Source organism: Columba livia, chromosome 3 (assembly GCF_036013475.1).
Source record: "Columba livia isolate bColLiv1 breed racing homer chromosome 3, bColLiv1.pat.W.v2, whole genome shotgun sequence".
NCBI classification, from domain to species: Eukaryota; Metazoa; Chordata; class Aves; order Columbiformes; family Columbidae; genus Columba; species Columba livia.
In genome coordinates this window covers 96,211,856-96,225,170 of record NC_088604.1, presented here as the reverse complement: position 1 = coordinate 96,225,170, position 13,315 = coordinate 96,211,856, and the positions used below count along the sequence as shown (strand labels likewise).

General features: G+C 44.4%; 1 protein-coding gene across 2 annotated transcripts in view; it reads right to left on the bottom strand.

The window, feature by feature from the left end:
* HHAT (hedgehog acyltransferase) overlaps positions 1-13,315 on the bottom strand; it is a 205,609-nt gene that overhangs the window by 185,030 nt on the left and 7,264 nt on the right. For both annotated transcript variants that reach the window (XM_065058374.1, XM_065058375.1), the window contains exon 4: positions 5,419-5,500. The gene's annotated coding sequence lies outside the window, so the exon portion shown is untranslated. The remainder of the gene's footprint in view (positions 1-5,418; positions 5,501-13,315) is intronic.

Here is a 13,315-nt window from a genome sequence, read left to right as displayed (position 1 = left end):
CTTCAAAATCTAACGCACTGCTCATCTTGAAGTGCCACTTTTTCTATTTATTTACATCTGGAGATCCTCCTGTGTTTATTTCAAAAATGGCTTTTGTTTGTTGTACTTAATACTAAAAACTTTGAAAATGCTGCTACAACACAACGTCCCCCAAATTAATATGTCTTCTCATTCTCAGATTCACCCAGTGCCCTGTAATCCTACTCTTAATCATTTTTTTTTTCCTTTTCCTATATAAGGATCTTTAGACATTAATAGATACCGCATGCTTTTCCCATGAGTAATTTTGTAAGGCAGTTTGAAAATCTTTGGACAAACTATTCTCCATTAGCAGATGTCACTATGACACATTCTTTATGACAGGTACATTTCCAGTGCCATGTCTTTCATCTTAGCAGGTCATCAGATTCTGGTTAAGGAATTAATCTGAAAAAAAAAACACGTGTATATAGTTCAATCCTGCAGCTTTCTGCTCAAAGTAGTAGGCAAAATACATCAACAGAGATAGTAAATGGGTAGCTTACTTTTTCAGAATATTTTCCCTTATAACATAAGAGCAAAAACTTCACACCATTTAGGTCAGCATTTCCCATAGGGCCAAAACACAATCCTGAAAATTCTGTGAATTGCTGAGGATATTAAACACTGAGGATAAGATTACAGAGAAACAATGCAGCCATTTTGAGCTGAGCTTTCCCACAGTGAAAGGTTTAGTGAGGCCCAGCTGGTTGTTTTGACTTCAGACACTGACTCAGGGATTGGAAAACTGGACACCAAGGGTGGAGTAGAGAAATGATTTGGCAGGCAAAAGGAAAAGAATTAACCTTTTTCAGTCCACAGGCTGTGTACTGCACCTACCAGCCACTGTGGGGTCTAAAACCAGATTAGCTTCTGGCTATATCCGGGCTTAATAGCATGCAAGTGATTATAATTCTTCATTTTTCTCCTCCTTCATTTGTGTTGTGCCTCAAGCTGGAGGCCTGGAAGCAGCTTATGTACACTGTATATCTTAGAGGGGCTGGACCCTGTCTAAAAGTCTCAGTAATGCCATGATGGAAACAACTGCAAGTTGCAACTGCAAAATAAAATTTCAGAGAACCATGAGAGGTTCTAAAAAATTCATCTTCAGTTTTCAGAAGCCTTTTCTTTATTTCCTTGCATTTGAGGTTTATTCTGAATTATTTTTTTTTTTTAAGAAAAATGAACGTACTTTCTGCCTTTACTCTGACAAAACAGCTATTTTCATTGTTTTCTTCCTTACATGGTATAACATTTACTTGCTTCTGCTGCTTTCCTGGACAAAGCATGTTTACTAACTTACAGAGAGATGCACTCAGAAACGCAAGCACACTCCTCACAGATAATTTGAATATTTCTTGTGACTTGCTCCGGAGCAAGAGATGGAGGCGCAAAGGGCTGTGACGGCAGGGCGGGCACACAGTGGGGAGCCCCGGTAGCCCCCAGGACAGTGGGGTGGCTCTGCCAGGGGGACACCTGAGCGTGGGCTGCTGCGATGGGCGAGCAGTGAGCTCTGCCGGCCCCTACGGCTGGCTGGAGAGCAGCTGGGTTTTACAGCTGCGTGCAGGGCTGCTGCGATACCCGCAGCACATACCAGTGAGCAGGAGGCCAGTAGAGACCTCGTCGCTGATTTATGGGCACGGCTTTGTTGTGCGCTCCTGGTGCCTGCAGGATTCTGCTGACTTTACGCTTGCTTAACTCCCAGTAAGATCGGCGGCAACTTTGCCTTTCAGAGATCATAATCCCAGAGCCTCCAAGAGGGAATATCGACAGACAGAGCCAAACCGCTTGGTATTCTGTGTTTAGGAGGCTGTGCAGGCTGGTGGATAGAGTGAAGGAGAGTAATTCAGGGTGTATTTATTGCTGTAGCGTGACTCTGACAGGACCGCCTAACCTCCTGGTGCCGCAGCCTGCCCAGCTGGGGAACACAGGCTGCCATGGGTGTGAATTCCCTTTTGGAAAGTGTGTTGAGATGCTTCAGAGAGGCGAACAATTGTTTCTACAGATTTATTGTTCTCTGAAGAGAATTATTACTTTTACAACTGGCAACCATCAGCTTTAAACAGAGATTTCTGTCTTAGCCTCTCTCTTCTTTCAAGTGAAGTGTTTTTCATACCGAGGAAGCCTCAAAGGCATTATTAGTAACAAGTTTTCTTTCCTCTTTCTAAAATCCCACTTTTCAGTTTTCTTTCACTATCCAGTCTCAGGTTAGTGAGTACTGACAAATACTATCAACACATCTCCACAAAGAATAAAGTTCTGTCTAGAGCCATTTCACTCCCTCAAACATGTTGAACTAAGAAAGCTAAAGAAGAAGCGGGGGTGGGGGAAGAAAGAGAGAAATGAGAAACATTTCCAAACATAACATAAAAGGTCTTGCCTTAAGACCATGGATTTCCTTTTTGGTACTTTCAAAGAATGTGTCTTTAGTTCTCTTTGGCTGTGTGACCAACAGTTGCGGGGTGTGTCTGTGGTTTTCTTCTCTTCACAGTAACTCTATTGTTCAGAAACTGCAGCCAATTTATGGAAAGAGGTGGAATGTTTATGTAACTTACTTTGCTTTAGACAAGAAATAAAAAAAAAAAAAATTAAAAGACTAGTGGAGGAAGGCCAGTCAAAACAGGATTTTTCTTCCTTTCTGGACACAGATGTTGGTGGGGGGGGAAGCCAGCTCTGTCTTCACATTAAGCCAAACAGCATTTCCATTTTTAGACACTTTTCTAATTAAGTAGGTCAGAAAAACAAAATCAGCCATTAGATTAGTGCTATAATTTACTCGTTTCAAAATGTGCCGTGTTTGAGAGCTGCTCTGTTGACATGCTTAGAACACCATAAACTGAGAAACAGATATATTAGGGTCAGATGATACCACTTTAGCCTAGACTGCTGTGTCCCAAACATATAGTTGGCAAGTACTGCTAGACTGCAGATGGCGAGTGTCTCTTTGTAACTAGACTGGAGTTTCCTGCTGTTTCCAAATAAGCGGAGCTACAAATATGATTTGCAAATTTCAAGCCAAAACAAGGTAGCCGAAAGAGCAAAGTTTCTTATTTATGTGTCCCTACTGTTTTTATTGCAAAAGCAGACAAGTTAAGACCACTGAATTTCTTCCTTATTTTTCCAGTGCCCCAATGCCTTGCTTGAACTATTCGTTAACTGCAGCACCTATCTGAAAACTTCAGGTCAAACTCAGCTTTTCTAGTTAGAAAAAACTTTTATTTATTGCAAAGTTTTTGATTAAATAAGAAGAGGGATCTTTAAAGCTTAGGTATCCTCAGGTGGGCTCTCATGAGCTTACGTTGGTTTGGCTGGACCCAACCTGATCTAGGCAGGTGCAACTCAGCTGAAACCAGCACATTTTCATCAAAAATATCTCAAAATGAAGTTTCGAATGTAAGAAACAATTTCCAGCTATCACTCAACACCATCATAAAACATATCCTCCTCATATTGTAGTGCCACTAACATAACACGAAACCATGTGGGCACAAAGCCAGGCTGCACAGACACCAGTACTGGCAAGACTGGGCTGCAGAGTCTAAATTCAAATTTTGGTCTTTGTTTCAGACATACACACAGAAGTCTCACCAAAAAAAAAAACTCAACATGGAAAATATTATAAATAGAAAACAGAATGGACTTTGGTGGCTCAAAACCCCGAGTGAATGCAGCATTCTCTTAAGCCACAAAAAATACAGCACTGAGAGGCACTGAGGAAGCGGCCCCTGCCAAAATATTTCAGCCTTGACAGAGAGAACAGTTTCTGGAAGAAGATTCTGTTTCTATAATTATCTGGTCTTTGGCCTCACTAAGACCACCAGTTTATTGGATTGGGCCAATAAAGGCTTCTCAGGTGCCAGGAATATCCCAGAGTTTCCACCCACACCCAGCACTCAGGTGGCAGAGAACTCTTCACCTATTACTAGACCCATGAGCCTTCCAAGTGCTCTGAAAGGCTGCACCAGTGTGAGTGAGGGCTGGAAATTGTTCCAGCAACATTATTCAGCTTGAAACCCCTACTCGAGTGTGCAGAGACTTTATTTGACCCAACGGGACAGATCGAGCTGTGATTGCCTTACCTCCTCGCCAACTGCAACAGAATTGCACAAGCATGAGCCGAGTCTGGTCCAATAACAAGTAATTTGCCATATGGAAGCTACTGAGCAGACATCTGCAGGACACTGAAAGTGCTTTTCTATATACAGCGTGGAGTGCTACAGTTGTGTGTTCCACAGAGAGTCAGTTTGCAAAGGGATAGAAATGAAACATTATTTAGGGTTTTGGTTTCTTGGCCTTGAAAGCTGAAATCTGAAAACAATTAAAGCCCAGTGCCATACCAAATCAGTTATGCAGTCATTCCTGGATTTTCCCATGGAATTTTTACATAAGAATTAGACTGTATTTGATGCAAACTAACACACACACACAAAGAATTGTGCTGGTCAGAGGCAGACCAGCGTACAGATCAGTTTCAGGAGTTTTTGCAAATGCATGTAAAAATCAATCAGAGGCATACTGAAGTACACTGCTAAAGACTACAGAAAATTTGATGACAGCCTGCCCATTAAAAGCTCTATCATGTCTTACATCTTGTCCCTGAGAGACGGTTTTCTGTACCCTTCCATTTAGGCATTGCTTATCTTCTCTGTCACTTCAGATTTACCTGTCCAGCCCACCTTGTACACTCTGTCCCATAAACTGGGACACTGGAAATACCCTTCCCATCTCTCTTCAGACACCTTTCAATAGTGGCATTGCTGGGGGGGTGGGAAGTGAGCCCTGTGCTTTTTCAAGGAATGAGCAACCTTTGATGGTGGGTTGGCTGCTGTCCAGGAACACACAACGAAGAGGCTCCCTGCAGCTTTCTCAGCTCTTTGTGTACCCATGGAGCAGCTGGGCAAAATCTGGCCTCACAATGGTGCATCTGTAATGACACAACCAAATCCAGTCCTAGCATGGAAAGGAAACACCATCCAACTGGAGGTCAAGCTTTGAATTATAATGGTGCCCTCCAGACTCCAGATATCTGAATCAGCTGCTTTCCCTTTCACTCAGAGCACTGTAGCTTATGTTTCTTTTTCCCATTAGAAGTCAAATTGCCTTGAGAGGGGGGGATTTCTGCGATTCTTTCAGAAAAGTTAAACGCTTGCCCATGCAAAAGAATGAAAAAAACAACATATTAACCAGGCAGGAGAGTCAGGTAATCAAGTCTCTAGTTTGCCTTCATTGCAGGAGACCTGATGCAAACTTCTAGTGAGCACGGCTGTGCAAGAGGATGTCTCTGATTAATTTTCTAGTGCCCTGTTAGTGCATTTGATTCTGTTGGCTTCTCTAGCCCATTTATGAGTACAAAAATCAAGGCTAAACTCACTAGATTTAGAGACTAGTGTTATGACTGACCTGTAGAGGAGTCTTGGAGGCAGCCTTACTCAGATCTGAGACATGGACACAAAGGCATGGAGCATAGAGTCACCATGGTGGTCTGGAGAGAAAAAAAAAAATACATAAAGGCTATCCTTGAGTTTGGATCCATTTGGGTCTTTTATGGTTAACTCAAAGCTTTTCTTTCATTGAGCCAAATGTCATAATTTTCACCGCATTAATCTTTAGAGTTCAAATCCCTTTTTTAACATGACACTTTGGATGTGAGATGACAAGTGTTAATATTCATTATTCTACACAGCTATAAATATCCTGAGGTATAGCAATTCACTGGAAAGGACACAACCAAAATAATTTCCTCAGCCCTGTGCTTACATTCAGATCTTCTTCACAGATACTGTTTTTTACATGCTGAAATGCTTTTGTTGCACTTATTTTGGCACTAAAGTTCACTCACGCAAATTTATTTTAATGGATACTTCTAAAGTTAAATTAAAATATTCAGTCAAACTTTCCAGTTCACAGTAGGCAACTCGCACACACACATTCACATTCAGCCGAGACACCATTATCATGTTGCAGTGCATGAAGAAAAGCAGTCATTTCAGAAGCTATTGGAGTTTCCCTACTGAATTTTTCCTACAGATTCTTTTTCTAGCAAGATCTTACTTGCAAAGTGTTTTCCCACTAGACGCTTGCCAGATTTTTGGGGCAACACTGAACAAAGGTCTTACCACCTTTGTAACACTAAACAGCATTTCATCTCTTTCATAAACTTGATAGCCTGTAAATCTGAGATGGTCCACACCCTCTGCATTCCTGTGTCACATACTAACAGCCTCTTCTTTAATTACAAGGTGTGGCATTTCTGGACAAGAGACAGCTAATCCTCCAGACGTGTGTGTTATTTACATTTACCCTAGAATTTCTCCTTTATGCAAAGCTTTGGCTCTGAAACTGCAAAGGTTAAACCTTACCGACAAAATCTCTAGCTCATGGCCACACTTTGATGCCATTTAATATTCTGGTTTGCTAATGATTAAGTAGAAGTGTTCTGAACATACAGATCTAAAAGCTGGGAGGTATTTGGATCTAGGAGCTTGGTTCATGCTGGTATCTGTTACAAAACATAACCGTCTGCAAAAGTAAAACTTCAACATGAGCCCATATTAGCTTGCTACTTTAAAGCATGCTCAACTGCAGTTGTCTTGATGAATTCTTGATTAGAAAAGAGCCAAAGCTCTGGGTTTCTTAGATAAAACACAGTCAGAAGACACACTGGCAAACACTGATTTCAGGTCTTGCAGCCAGGCAAGCAAGCAGCACTGCCCGGGTGTGCATGCCAACTCCAGGCTGGCCAGGAGCCCCTCAGCTTGGCTGGCCAGGCTGTGCTGGGCTGCAAACAGGGGACAGGAGACTGCCCTGCGGCGTTGGAAGGACGGGACAGGCCCTGCAGAGCGGCAGAGCCTGCTCGGCAAGGGGAGGACTGCTTCCCACAGAAGGGCGGCTGACGCTCCTCCTGGGCCGGTGCCCACCGCATGCTGGGCTGTTTCCTCGCCTCCGTCCAAGTCTGTCACCCACGGTGCTTCCCACATCCCACAGCTTCAGGAAATCCAAAAAGCCTCAGCCCCAGCCTTTCTCCAGCTGCACATGCCTCCTCTCCAGCTTTCCCTGAAATACTTCTGTTCAAGAACTTCTCTCTTGCTGCCATCTTTGCAGCCCAGAGGAGAAAAAAACACCCTCACCACTTTCCTCTCAGCTCTGAGAAATCCCCACCAAGCATCACCCTTCCAAAGGGTGCAACAGCATGGGCCACGTTTGGCCAACTGCGAGTGCTGCACCACAGGGAGTTACTTGGTGGCACGTTGTGCCTTCTAAAGGAAGAACCAGACACACACACACACACACAAGCAACAAAGGTCCCCAGTCTGTAATAAAGACTTAAAATGCAAAAACACAAAAAAAATTCAAGACAGAGGCATTCTGAGGCCAAAGCGATGATTTTGTTGTGGCATAGCACACAGTCATGCATTCACATCTCTGTGCGCTCCATGGAGCAGCACCAGTGCCACAAGGGAGTTGCAGCCGCATGGTTCATGTCATCAACAGCCCACCACAGCTCTCCTCAAACACACCTCTCCCTCCAGAGACACCCTGTCACCACACACCTGGCTGTCTCCACCACAAGCCCTCCTTGGCAGTGTCCTCCGTGGCACATGCCATGCTTGGTGTCTCCACCCACAGCTCCCTCAGCCAGCAGCACCCACCGAGAGCAGTGGCCGATGCCCCCAGGCACCCACAACACATTGCTGCTGGGTTACAGAGAGCAAAAACCTGACTTCAGCCCCTCAGAAGGAACTTTCTGACCATCTCAGTTTAAGTCATGGCACTGGGTGTCCCTGACCAAGTGCTGGCAGCGGGAGGCTGCAGGGTAAGCTTTGTGAGGAAAGACTGGGGCTGCCTGGCTCTGGTCACAGACATTGCCGGCAGACCCACCACAGGTCACAGCTGAGCCCCTCAGCCAAGATAGTGGCGCCTCAGGGAAAGCTTGTGCAAAAGGGCAGAACACCACACAGGCACAGAAGAAAAGCGTGTGAAAGAGCCCTGCAGACACCCAGGGCAGTGAAGAAGGAGGAGGAGGTACTGTCGGTGCCAGAGCAGAGATTCCCCCCTAGAGATGACCATAGGGGAGCAGGTTGTCTCTCTGCAGCTTGAGGAGACACCACAGCAAAGGTCGTGAAGGACTGCAGCCCATGGAGAGGACGCATGCTGGAGCAGGGGAACAGTGTGAAGATGAAGGAGGGGCAGAGAGGACCCATCATGGACTGACCAAAACCCCTATGCCAAATCCCCTGCAGGAGGTAGAGGAGTTGGGAATGAAGCTGAACATGAAGAAAAGGAGGGAGGAAAGGTGCCATTTTATCTTTTTTTTCCTCACTATCCAATCTATTTTAGTTGGCAGTAAATTTGTTTTACCCAAGTTGAGTCTCTCTTGCCTATAACAGTAATTGACAAGTGAGCTCCCTGTCCTTATCTTGACCCATGAGCTTTTCTTCATATTATTTTCTCCCCTGACCAACTGTTAAGGAGGGGGAATATAAAGCAGCTGCATGGGCACCTGGCAGCTGTCCACTGTCAAGCTACCACATTCGTAGACTGGATGAACCACAGCAGAGAAAGAAGAAAGAGGAGGACAAGAAGAGAACAGAGCTACCCTGACACTGTGGTCCAGACCTGGTGCTCATGATGTTTCCTGATGAATTGGGCCATTGTCTGAGGAATGCCCGGGACACAGAGCCCCACTTCAACATGCACTCATCCTGAGGTTGAATTTGTGGGTTGAGAAGTTATAATAGTTATGTGCAAGGGCAAGGCTATCCCTACCTCCTGCCCAAAGGCAGCATTCTAAAATAGGACAGGATCTTTCCTGAAGCAGTCCAAGAAAAGTCCACTGAAGGCAAGGATCATTAAATAAATCAGGAAAGACACAGTTTAGTAATCCAGAACACAACTGGAAAGATGGTGAAAAGACATCCCTCTTTGAAGATGCTAAGAAAGCTAGTACAAAATATTGGGGTATTTTCTAGCTCATAGCTTTTGCTAGGCAGTGTATCTCTTGGCAGACACAGCATTACTGCATTAACATACTCCTCTGCCCTTTCTACCTACAACTCCTTTAGCTTGACTTCCAATTCCACTGCTTAAGAATGCCAGGCAAGCACATAAACTGCTTCTCATCTGTGGCTGAATGCAGCAGAAAATTTATTAATGGAAAGAGAAGAAACGCAAAAGGAAACTCATCTCTGGACATAGCCCAGGCAAAACGTAACTTGCCATAACACAGCCCCTGAAAGGCACTACTAGCAAAATACCCTGGCATGTTACAGCATCCTCCCAGCTTGTACAAAAGCTGCTTTATTGCTGATCTCAGTTTACTCTATTCCAAGGCATAACTGAATTGTGTTTTTTTAATGGGTCATCTGGCCTCCCCAGTAAGTGTTCTGGGCCATCATTAAGGCTAGGCAAGGCAAAGTTCTTAATTTTTTTTCTTTCTTTCTTCTTTGTTGCAGAGCTTCTTTCTAGCCTTTTATCAGCTGATCTGCAGAAGGGAGGGTGGATAGTTACCAGCATTGCACTGTTTCCCAAGACCCAACTGCCTCAGCTCCTCCAAGCCTTCCCTTTGCACCCCAAAAGTAACACTGGGAAGAAAATAAACTCACATACAAAACCCACTAGCAAACTTTTCTGGGTGAAAAAAGAACATCCAAACTCAGAATGACAGTCTTTGTAAGCAAAACTGCTTCCTTCCAGTTCCTCCAGCTTCACCTGCTTCCCATGCTTGACACAGCAAAAAATCCCGTAAGCAGCTCATCTATTCATACCCAGGAACTGCTCATGTTACTAATGTGCATAATCTGGATGCAAAAATTGTCAAGACATTAGTGCATTCTTGAACCATATCCTGTCATATTCATTGCAGAAAGCACACAAAAAAGTATCAACTCTTATGCAAAAATCTGACTTCTTTTATCTGCGCTTCATGGAGTGAGCATGGAATACTAAGTGTGCAAGGGAAGTCAGAGTTACCCAATTTGTTTTAGGACCCTCAGGTAACATGGCAAGAAAAAGGGAATTATTAATAAAAATGTTCAGAAAGTTGTAGTTAAGGTAAGAGCAGGGCAGGCCTCTCTGCTTCTGCAGTTCCATAAGGACTGGTCCATACATAAAGAAAAGCACCATCAAGGAGAAGACCAGCTTAAAGAAAACCAAAGGAAGAATGATGTGGACTGCTGGTGGAATAAAAGAGAGAGATCGAAATTCTAATGAGAAACTGCTTGTCCGTGACTGGAGTCAGAGGGAGGCAGCAAATTTCAGAGAAATATATTTCAATTCGTGACTCAGTTACAGCACATTTCTCCCCTCTCTCTGTGTCCTTCCAGCCCACTGCTGGTGGCCCTTTTGCCATCACCACGTTCTCTGATTTACAGACAATATCCAGAAATGAGATTTTGCTCAAGAGGAAGGGCACCGGTGCTACTTGCTTTCCTTTGCACCTGCTCCACAACTCAGGAAGCACAACAGGCCACAGCTCATCTGACAGTTCATTGCTTGGGAACCCATCAACCCAAAACTCAATATTATTTCTGGGATATTCTTAAAGTTTACACCCAGCAGGGCGATGCAGAAATAATTGCAAAAGTAATTGCTGTGCCAGCCTACATAGTGCCAGGGGGTTGCTAACAGGTCTATAATAATCATTCAGAGAGACAAAACCAAATTTGTAGATGGCAGTTGCTCCTGCCACCTCAATGCTTTGCAGCTCACAAACTGGAGGAAGTGCTTCTTGTAGCTCCAGGAAGGCAGCTTTATCATGCAGATGATCTGGACTCTCTTCTGGCTACCTCTGTCTTCATTGCACCCCAGTCCCAACCTCTGGGCTTGTAAAGAAATGGTGAGGGAGGATGCAAGGGAAAAATAGTGTAAGGAAAAAACAGCCTCCCTTCATGCCCTTACATTCAAGAGGTTCAATGCTATTTGTAGTTGCTAGTCACTGCCACAGCGCTGGAAAATAACTTGTCTCTGATTCACTAAATCTCTTGGCAGCAGCTTCTACAGCAGCACAATGCAGAAACAAAGAAGCTGAGTTTCAGATCTACCCACTGTTGAGATACAAAATTTGGACCTGGATACAAATTTCTGCCTGCAAAAATCACAGCTTCAAGCCTGCTGCTGGCTTAATTTTGGATTAAAACTCGTAGGTTTGTCCTTTCTAGAGAATATACAATTTCACTAGTTAGATAGAGACTTAACAAATGGTTTGAGCAGAGATTTCACAATGAATGTATGATGATTAACTGCAGGATCACAGAGATTAAAGGTATGAAAGAACTATTAGATCATTGCAGCCCTATGGCAGTTGCAGAGTTGTTCTGTGTGGTGTATCTCTTCCAGCACCTTGTTCAGGCTAGTTTTGAGTGGCTTAAGCAAAGGCTCTCCCAGTTTCTTTCTGGAGGCTGTTCCACACTCAAGCAGATCTTGCTGATATTTTCTTGGTATTTAATTTCATCTTGCTCCATTCTATAGCCAAGAGCCATCTTAAATAGTCCTTTTTCCCACTGGTGTCTTTTGTGTTGCTGTTTTCTGCCCTTATGTCACTTTGTAAATTCACGCCTCCTTTTCTGTTTGCCATAATTTCCCGTGATCAAGATCAGCAGAGAGTAAACAGCACACTTCCATGTATGCTATGCCTTTTCCAACCTCCATTAAACCAATCTAGCCTTTCTTTGAACAGATGACATTGAATTTCTGTTGTTTGACTCATCATGTAATTTCCCGCTCCCACTTTTGACTCTTCATGACGTGCCAGCATGACAGAGAGCAGGACCCATCAATTAATGAGATGTAAAGATACAAGAAAGCCTTTTTTGAGATAATTGGTTTTAGCAGCTTAGTATGACAGGAGATAGACACAGACTTGACCTGAGGCCCGATGGATGGCCTGAGGTCAGTTCCTGCTCTGACTTGGATCCGTAGGTTTTTTTCCTCTGTGTCCCCGGTTTAGGCGTAAAGCGCTGCAGCCGGTGCCAGTAAAAGGAAGTTTTGATTCAGTCGTAATGTACAAAGCAGCACCATGCAACTAACTTCACAGGCTGAGGCCGGGAAAAATACATTCCTCTCTTCAAATCACGTTAATGGAATATTTTCTGCTGGATCGGGATCAGACATTGTAAGGTAGACGTTGTCTAATACAGAGAAGGATGTGGGATGAACAAATGCCAGAGTGAACAGCCCTAATGACCCTGGCTTTCAAGAGCCCAGAGACAAGACTGAACAAGGCCAGGGCTGCAGGAAACAGCCCAGCGAATGTGCACACACACATGCGTGTGTTCCAACAAGCTGCACCCAGCCTCCCTCCGGCATGGCAAACCCAGCCTGGTGCTGCTGCCGGCAGCAACCTCGGAGAGCATCCTTCAGATTCCCCTGCAGAGAAAACAACAGTGTAGCAGCTACACAGAGCACCCAGCATTGATCCCAGCACTTCTGAATTTTCTGAATTCCCTGCTTACTGAAGGGTGAAATTAGACTCACGCTCTCAACTTCCAGCTTGCGGAAAGCAGCTCGGAGCAGGTAGAGGAGGGTATGGTGCATAGAGGATAAAAAGAAGATTATTGTGGGTGCAGAGAAATATATTCCAGCAACACAGACTTCGTTGTAGCAAAGTTCAGACTGGGAATTTGCATATGGAAATTCTTTATGAAGGTGCTCATATTAACAACCTGAATTGCACTCTTAAGAGATTACAGCAGTTAGGGAAAGGTAAATGAGCTCTGTCAAAACAGGAACAGCTCTGAGTGATTCCCCAAAGCAGGATTGGGACATGAACCACGGCAGACTTCCTCCATGTTCTGGCACTGGCTAGGGAAATTATAGAGGTGTTTCTCTTCTGCTTCAAAGCAGAGGGTCTGGCAGCAGTTCTTGTCCAACTACGTGGAGTTTGAAAGAATCTGACTCAAAGCAGTGCTCATGCAAAACAAAAAGAAAATTAAGAGTTAGGACTGTAGTTCAGACACCACCAAGTCACCTCCAGTTTCCCAGGTTCAAAGGCACATGGTCACGTCTCTTCAACAGCCTCTCAACATCAGAGACACTTTTAGAGAAGCAGAGCAGGGCAGGAGGGCTGACCCATGGGGTCACCTACAGTGGAGGGCTGCACCCAAGATGCACCTTCCCATCAGAGCAGTTGCCTTTGGGTGCCATGTAGCCATACTTCTGGAAGCCCCAGCAGGACAGCAGCTCTCCTCCAGACAACCATGCAAGGGCCATAAAAGCAGCTGTTTCTTCCCAATAAGTCTCACTCAAACATGAGCAGATCTTTCAAGCAGAATCTGCATGACCCAGGGAAGTCAAAACCCAG